This window comes from Cydia amplana, chromosome 14, assembly GCF_948474715.1.
Source record: "Cydia amplana chromosome 14, ilCydAmpl1.1, whole genome shotgun sequence".
Lineage (NCBI taxonomy): Eukaryota > Metazoa > Arthropoda > Insecta > Lepidoptera > Tortricidae > Cydia > Cydia amplana.
In genome coordinates this window covers 6956978-6965370 of record NC_086082.1, presented here as the reverse complement: position 1 = coordinate 6965370, position 8393 = coordinate 6956978, and the positions used below count along the sequence as shown (strand labels likewise).

The following is an 8393-nucleotide window of genomic DNA, read 5'->3' as shown; positions in this document are numbered from 1 at the left end:
TTGATTATAAAATTACCGAGCAAATCACTATCTTATCACTACATAGTACCTATAAAAGAAAGTCGCTTACCGCTGTTTGTCTGTTTGTCTGTCTGTATGTATGCTTAGATCTTTAAAACTGCGCAACGGATTTTGATGCGGTTTTTTTTAATAGATAGAGTGATTCAAGAGGAAGGTTTATCTATAATTTGTTAACCCTTGCGAAGCCGGGCCGGGTCGCTAGTAACTAATAAATAATAAATTCCAAGCAAAAAAGTACCTACTCGTATAGAATTCAACGGTTTTAATCAATTTAAGTACTAAAGTTATCCCTTCTATAAGATACAGATGTTACGGAAGTGGTTTATCCGTATATAGTCTGAGATATACTATACGGTGACTTTTTTGTTCAACCTTAAAAATTTACAACTTGTCTGTTAACTTGGCATGAAATTAAATCCCTTTAATATTTCCAGGACGTTGAAAGAATTAGTAGTAACGTGCATAACCACCAAAAAACGAAATATACCTACATATTATGACCTGTTCCTATGATGTACTGCAAACTGATCTTGTATCAATGATAATTTAGGCGGAGTTATATATCTTGAGAATTTAGACGTAGTATCTATGTCTTTGTTAGTATATTTGTATGTCTTTGTTAGTATTATGTAGTTCGCAATTTTGATGTTCAACAATTTCAGTTTTACGCCATCTGTTATCATTACCGAAAATCACAACAGTTCATACGTTCCGAACTATCTCAATACGTTTGTTGTAGGTTGCAAGGTACAGTATATTTCGAATAGATGGCGCTAAATATCAGTTCTCGTGTAGTGACATCTATGATTATTCACTTTAACTTCTATACATTCACAAACGTCAAGAACAACGACACTGTCTCATTCAAATCAAAAGATGGCGCTGAGAGCAACAAATCTGCTTTACCTAATAGTGATGTCATGGATGTAAATATAAACAAAAGATACTTACCTATTCTTTATGAGACGTGATTATTAGGCGAATTTTTAAACATTTTGACGTATTTTATTTGCTTACCACTAAAAAGGATTTACCTTTGCATGCGAATTTATACATTTTAGCTTTTTTTGTAAAATTAAAACGATATCGATTTAAAAGAAACAAAAGCATTCAATGGACATCCCTACCCGTCTGTTAATGTTGTCTGTTTTACCGACTGAGCACTTTTAGAGGTTCGTGGTTGGCTAAACGCGTGCGCGTCGCGTTTTTATTCCTTCTCTTTTTCTATTGGATTGGATTGGTTTGTTTTGTGTCATGTCCGAACCCTTGCTTGCAATAACCTGCTTGTGTATTTTTTGTTGTTAAAACTAAAGCAACTATTATTTTAATGGTAGAAATAGTAATAAAACATAAGATAGTATTGTGATGATAAGTGCTGTGAATAACTGTACTCTAGGCTGGGAAACTAAAGCGGCACCGTGGAGTCACGAAAACGAAGGTAAAAAAGTTTTCATTGTTCCTACTGACGCTTCGGTTACAGCGAAAAACTGGAAATCGATCCGTGTACAAGTGGTATTTCCTCCTTGTAAATACATAGTTATATGCTTCGTTTATTCTGGTTTGGGTTTAAATTAATTTCAAGGCGCATGTGGGGTAAACATTCGTTTTTACTAGCCACATGGGTCGATAATCTCTAGCGGTGCTGACAATTTTATTATTTGAATTTCATATTTTTTAATTTTTGTCAAAGTAATTAAGCTCAATCCTTTTGAATCAAGATAACATATTAATTTAAATTCTACAGTTAGTAGTTTGATTACTAAGGAATTAAATTGAGGTTAGAATGGCTATATTACTTATATTAGGTACTATGTGAAGCTTTGTTGAGAGTCAATACACAGCTGTATAAGTACTCACATCACAATTATTTATGTATTTATCATACAATTTTCCTCTTAGCTTATGTTGTTATTTACCTTGATAAACTCACATTTTCCTGTGTCAATATTTCGTACTCAAATAGATGTGTCAAACCAAACATAATAAACAAAGTCATTGTCCTGTTGGTAATGATACTAATGATTTAACCTTTCGTAATCAAGTGACGAATCTATCAATATCGATCGATGGTTACTAATAAGGCAGAAGATAATATTTTGTAATTTATGTACTGTCAGCTGCAAAAACTCTCTCGCCTGCATACAATCTTATATGAGGGAGGGTCAATTATCTATGCAGCAGACTGTACATTTATATGATGTTTGTATACTATATGTATGAACCTCATTACTTAAAGTCCTTACTAACATGACATAATTCTTATCAGGGTGACACAGATGTCTGTAAATTGATATGCTAATTCACCTAAAGAATAATTTAAATAAATTTGCAGCTAATGGATGCCAACCTAAATACATTTGAACTTATGCAAGATACCCACTATTATTTATTTATTTATTTATTTAACATTTTAAATCAGACAACAAGGCCCATATTACAAATATATGACAGACTAACATATATATGCATTTTATATAAACTTAAAAAAAAAACTACTATGTAGAGCATTTACCTATAATAACACAGTTTTCAAACAAATATGTTATTGAAGAAAAATTTTAATAATTCATCATAATCTACATACATTATCTAAGGGTTCTTGACACATATCTTATTTAATTTAATATGGTTCAATAGTTAATAGCAAAAGGGAAACACGGTTTCTGATTAGTTCAAACTTATTCCTTTATTCAATTGTAGATCTGCAATTAGGTAATTTATAATGTATGAATAAAGTTATGATTATTATTCTATCATAATTTAATATATATATTGTCGGGTGACAAGCAAAAGTCACTAAGTACTATCAAAAAATTAAAGTAAAGTAACAATGCACTTTATTACACTTGTAGCACGGTTTATTGTCCAATAATTTCAATGTTGTTAGTTTAGTGACTTTTGCTTGTCACCCGACGATATTATTAAAAAAAAACTTAAGTACCACTGAATGAATTTTGTTACTGGCAGTGTGGATACCGTGGAATCGGCTTGGATTGATCATTCTTCATTCACTATGACCCTGTAGAGATAATACCAATTGCAGCTAAGAGTAAGAATAGATGTAATCATGGTTCTGACAAACAATGTACTTTTTATACTAATAATTTCATTTCGACATTCTAACAATGACCTTCGGAATCTTCCAAGCTATTGATAAAGGTATTATATAGTTAGCTGTGATGGTGCATCAAACATTTTGTCTTTGAATACTAGACGGAGCTATCTTTGCTTTCCTTATTTTCCCCAATGGCCTAAGAAAAAATGCTCAACTGTCTGAAGATATGGCAAGCCGGTAGAATTTGAGTTCTATGTACGCCCCAACATTGATAGGTGTCTTACATGCACCATTGTGTAGTGAAATTGATTATTTGTCCACATGTTCACTTGATTCTGACGAAATTACCTCATCATCTGAATTTCAATGTTTTGTGGTGGCATTTATTACCTAAGGAGACAGTAATGTCATGTCACTCAATTATATAGATACCTTGTTACTTTTTTCTTGGCAAATTATTACTATCATCACCAGTGCCATTCCCCACTGCCAGGCACATGCTTACTCTCACTGTACATTCTGCAGAAGGATGAGGAGTGCCCAAATGTTCAAAATGACCTATACACAGCTTTACTGAGAATAAGAGTGTGCACTGTGCAGATCATATTGGATACTCTGCCTGCACAATCACTTCTGCTGCTTACTGTGCAAGAAGATACACCCGTCCGCAAAAATGAATGGCCACTTTATGAATAAATACATTAGATTATGCTCAATAGAGGGTTATAGGGTAATTCGCCAGTAACTGGCCACCCTGAACTAAAATGAATTATATTCACCTATAAACAGAATACCTAGAACGTACCAAGTGTTTTTTCTGTCCCTGTATTTGACAACAGTAACTTTAAGGATTTTTAGTGGTAATTCAGGTTTAATAAAATTGACAGTAATGATATACCTAGTGAAGAAAGAATAGAACTGTCAAAAATAAGTACACAATCAAAACGAGTGTCTGAGACTGCCTTTGTCATGCCAATCAAATTTAGTTAAAATTATGATATTTCAGACAATCTATTACCTTTTATTATTCAATCCTCACCATGGGGGTGAGAAAATATCTCAGAGAATACCTATATAATAAAAACAGCATGTCTTTAAGAAACTGTATTGCGACAGGGTTTCAGAAAGTAACATTTTAAATAAGTCAGTTGGGATATGAGAAACACAGCGGTGAGAGAAACACTGGTAAGGAATCCTCATAATGTTTCTCTCGCCCCTAAAAAAATGAAGCTTTTTAGCAATCATGATATATATAAGTACCTAATGTACCTATATACTGTACCTTTAGGTTGAATGGAAATTGCTTGGTTAAATACAGTGTATAAATGGCAATGATCTGTCATAAATAACAAGAACAATGTAGGTACAATACATTTAAATAAATTCTTGTTTCAGGTAAAAAATGGAAGAATGACTGAACTGACAGTGTTTCATGATTGTTTCAAGGTATTGTATTATTAGCAACTAAGTGCCTTGCCCTTTTTGCAAAGTGTTTTCATTGACATTGGTATAACACCTATACCTACAGTTCCTACCTATAGGGCCTTTTGTAAACTTGATTTTGATTGTTGACGAATTTGAGCACAGTTCATTCTTATCAGTAATAATCAATATAAATTAGCGTAAATTAAATTGCTGGCAGAAAATAGCATGTATGACATTAGTATCGCACGCTATCACTTACATATTTAAACTTTGTTATAAAGCACAACCCGACAAGCAACGAAGTTTATTATTATTACAGCGATAGTACACCTCTAATGTTGTAAAAATAGATACTTAAAATGTAGAACATCAACTCAACATAAAACTATCCCTTACTTTCACCTTACCGGTCTCATGTTACTATCATTTTAATTCCTCACGGACTTGTGTTAAAGTAAGGATGCTGAGTCCGGAGAATTTCGTACATTAACCCTCCTATTCCTATCTCTTTCACACGCGCGTAGTTATATTGCTGTCCCACCCGTGATTCCGGAGGTCAATACCACTACGAGCGGCGGCAATGTTCGAAATTCTTCGTGCGTAGCGTCCCTAATTTAGTACGTATTCAAATTAGTTTTAGAACAAAAGATACATAATTCGAATAGAAAAAAAAAACACTAATTGAGATGTAACATTTTGGTTTCCTCAGACATAATATTAAATTTAAAACGTCCCTCCCTAACTTCCAAAGTTTCCCGAGGAAAATGTAACAGAGACGCATTACCGCATTTGTAAAGACCTCTCCAACAATACCCCACACAAAGGGGAGTGCGCTCCAAAAATATATCCATTCCTCTCCATTCTTATACTATACATAATATACATACACATGTACGTAAGGGAAAGTTTATCTGTAAAGGAAACGTACCAAAATCGGTAAGAAAACATCGGTGGGATCACATGGGTATTGTCTGTCTGACTAAGGGCCACTTGCACCATTTACTAACCCGGGGTTAACCGGTTAAACCTATAATTACCATGGTTAACAGTACAATTTGACACTGGGTTAGGGGTTTAGCCGCCTAACCCCGGGTTAGTGGAATGGTGCAAGTGGCCCTAAATGTCACATACTTAGGAAGTTACCTACATACAATGTGTATTGTCTAATTAATAAATGAATTGATTTGAATATAATGGCTTATGTTTAAACTTGAACAATGATTCGGGTCCGGGCAAACGGTTAGTAATTCTTTAATACCTTACTAGCTGCCTACCTTTCAAAATGTTTACCAAGCATAGCATACATATATATAATATCTTACCTACACGGGAACACTGAATGAAAGAACATTTTTTTAAAGGAATATTATTATACCTATTGTTCATTAACAATTTTATAACTTTAACCGTTCTTATGATAAAAGAAAAGCTATTCTGCACAAAAGTGGAGGGAGGAGGGAAGAACGGCAGTTGAAGACTTTTTTTTGTACTTCTATATATGAATATATTTTTGTGCCTGTACCAGCAAAAGCGAAATGCTACGTGCAAGTGAAGCTGAAATATTTTCTGCCGGGTGGTAATTTATTTTTAAATTTGTTGGGCCGTACTAGAAACGTATTCGTATAACTCGTGGAATCTGACTACGCTGACCAACTTCTAACAATTTTTCCAGGTCTTAAGCAAAAAATGCGTTATGAACGAACAAACAAATAGACACGGCCTTATTGTAAACAGTTTGAACACATTATAAGTATTATAACGTGTTCTAATGTTTTAATCACCTTTACGAATATAGTTTGCGGAATCACTACATAGTATAAAACAAAGTCGCTTCCCGCTGTCTGTCCCTATATATGCTTGGATCTTTAAAACTACGAACGGATTATGATGCGGTTTTTTTTAATAGATAGAGTGATTCAAGAGGAACGTTTTGTATAATTTGTTAACCCGTGCGAAGCCGGGGCGGGTCGCTAGTCATTTATAAAAACTTCTAATGTATACTTGGTCAACCAGATCTTGACAGTAGAAAAAGGCGGCAAATTTGAAAAATGTAGGCGCGAAGGGATATTGTCCCATAGAAAATTTGAATTTCGCGCCTTTTTTTACTGTCAAGATTTGGTTGACCAGCTATAGTTTGCACAACATCGTGTAGGTATATCTTGAGGATGCATCCTCGACTCAAGTTGCACGAGTACTCGCGAAGGAACGCTTATTCTTATTATTATACCAAGCAGCCTACCTGAACCCCACCGCTCCGCTCCGTGAGCGTCAGCAAAAAAGTAAAAAGATAATTTTCGACGACTCGGGCCTCGGACGAAAGAACAAAGGTTTACTCTTACCTAGTTATAGCTAGTTATTCCGGCTCCCCGCAGGTGTAACTTGTTATCTTTTACCGAGAATTTCTTTATTTCCTTTTTACTGAGATAACTCGGATGTTTCTATGGCCTGAAAGTATAGGACATAGGACCGACGTGAAACACTTTGTGTTTTCACTGTGAAGAAACTTTATTACTATGGCACCTTTCAAACTGATATTATTGTGTTGTCTTTCTTCTACTTAATATTGTTAAAATTTGTCGAATATCGTTCATCCGGTTTCGATAAGTCATACCTGCCGATAGTGCCGATCATCACGTTAGCGAATGTCGATGGCAAAAAACTTGCGGCCGGTGGCATTCACCCGTCACCGTCGCCGGTTCACAAACTCAGCTGGACCCCGTGCGTTCTAGGCCTTGAAGTCTATATGGTCGCTCAACCTATCACTAAAATAGCCTCTCGCTCTGAAATAAACAAAAATATCTGAGATAGTATTTATAGAGTGCGGATATGGCCGAGCGGGGTAACTATCCTGTCTTATGAAGTGGCGGTCATTAATCTTTATACCTCTCTCGCGTTTGGCACTCGTCACAGGTTTTATGGTGGGTGCCATAACTTTCATAGAAGAATCGCTGGTAATGCTATAAACACATTGCTGCTAAGATGCCGTATTTTGTAATTCTAAGTGTTTATTACATTCATATGAGGTATACGTATATGCGTCGCGTATTGTTAACAAACATAACTTAAGACGTATTGTACGTTTGTGTTATGAAATAGGTAGTTTAATTTTTTTGAATAATATACCTGCAATAAAATGTATTAAAACTTTATTATGTACAAGACCAAAGTCGACATTTTTTCAGAAACGATTTATTTTCTCACTATACAATATACATATGGCACATATTTTTTACTAAATTATTGCCAGTAAATCTAACCAAACATAAAAATGCAGGGAAACATAGGTACCTAATATAAAATCAGAAATTTCACTTTAGTTGTTGTACTTGCTGTAGAATTAATGTTTTATAGCAATTTTAATTGCTTTAATAATTAACGTTTCTAATTTAACAACATCTTCATATTCGTTCTGTGTTCTTTATTAATTAAGCGCCTAATTAAACAACCAATCTTAGGAATACGTCAATCAGCACGACTCTAGAATAGCAATTACTTTTGCCTTCGCAGACATATTTAGTAGGATTACATATTAACACCACGCATTTTAAAACAGATTATTAGTGAGTCTCTAAATACACAAATCATCGAAATACACTAGTTCTCGTCAGTAAGTCCACTAAAACTGAAACAACAATAGTTAGCAAGAAGAGGTTCTTGAAAGACAATTTGTCATTAGACCACTTTGTACTTCGTAGTCTTATTAGAGTTAATTGTAAAATAATTTATTATAAAAGCGGCACGCTTTGAACAAGGTGTTTAACGTCTAATCACATATCACTCGATGAAAAAATCATTTAAATTTAAACAAGTACTTAGACAAAGCACACAAAAATGTACTATCTATGCCGATATGAAGTACATTTTTGCCCGTAATTTTGTGTTTTCTTGGCGA

General features: G+C 34.3%; 1 protein-coding gene across 1 annotated transcript in view; it reads left to right on the top strand.

The window, feature by feature from the left end:
- Positions 1–1182: 1182 nt before the first annotated feature.
- Positions 1183–8393, top strand: part of LOC134654033 (protein gustavus) — an 83149-nt gene continuing 75938 nt past the window's right edge. The window contains exon 1 of the mRNA XM_063509425.1: positions 1183–1459. The gene's annotated coding sequence lies outside the window, so the exon portion shown is untranslated. The remainder of the gene's footprint in view (positions 1460–8393) is intronic.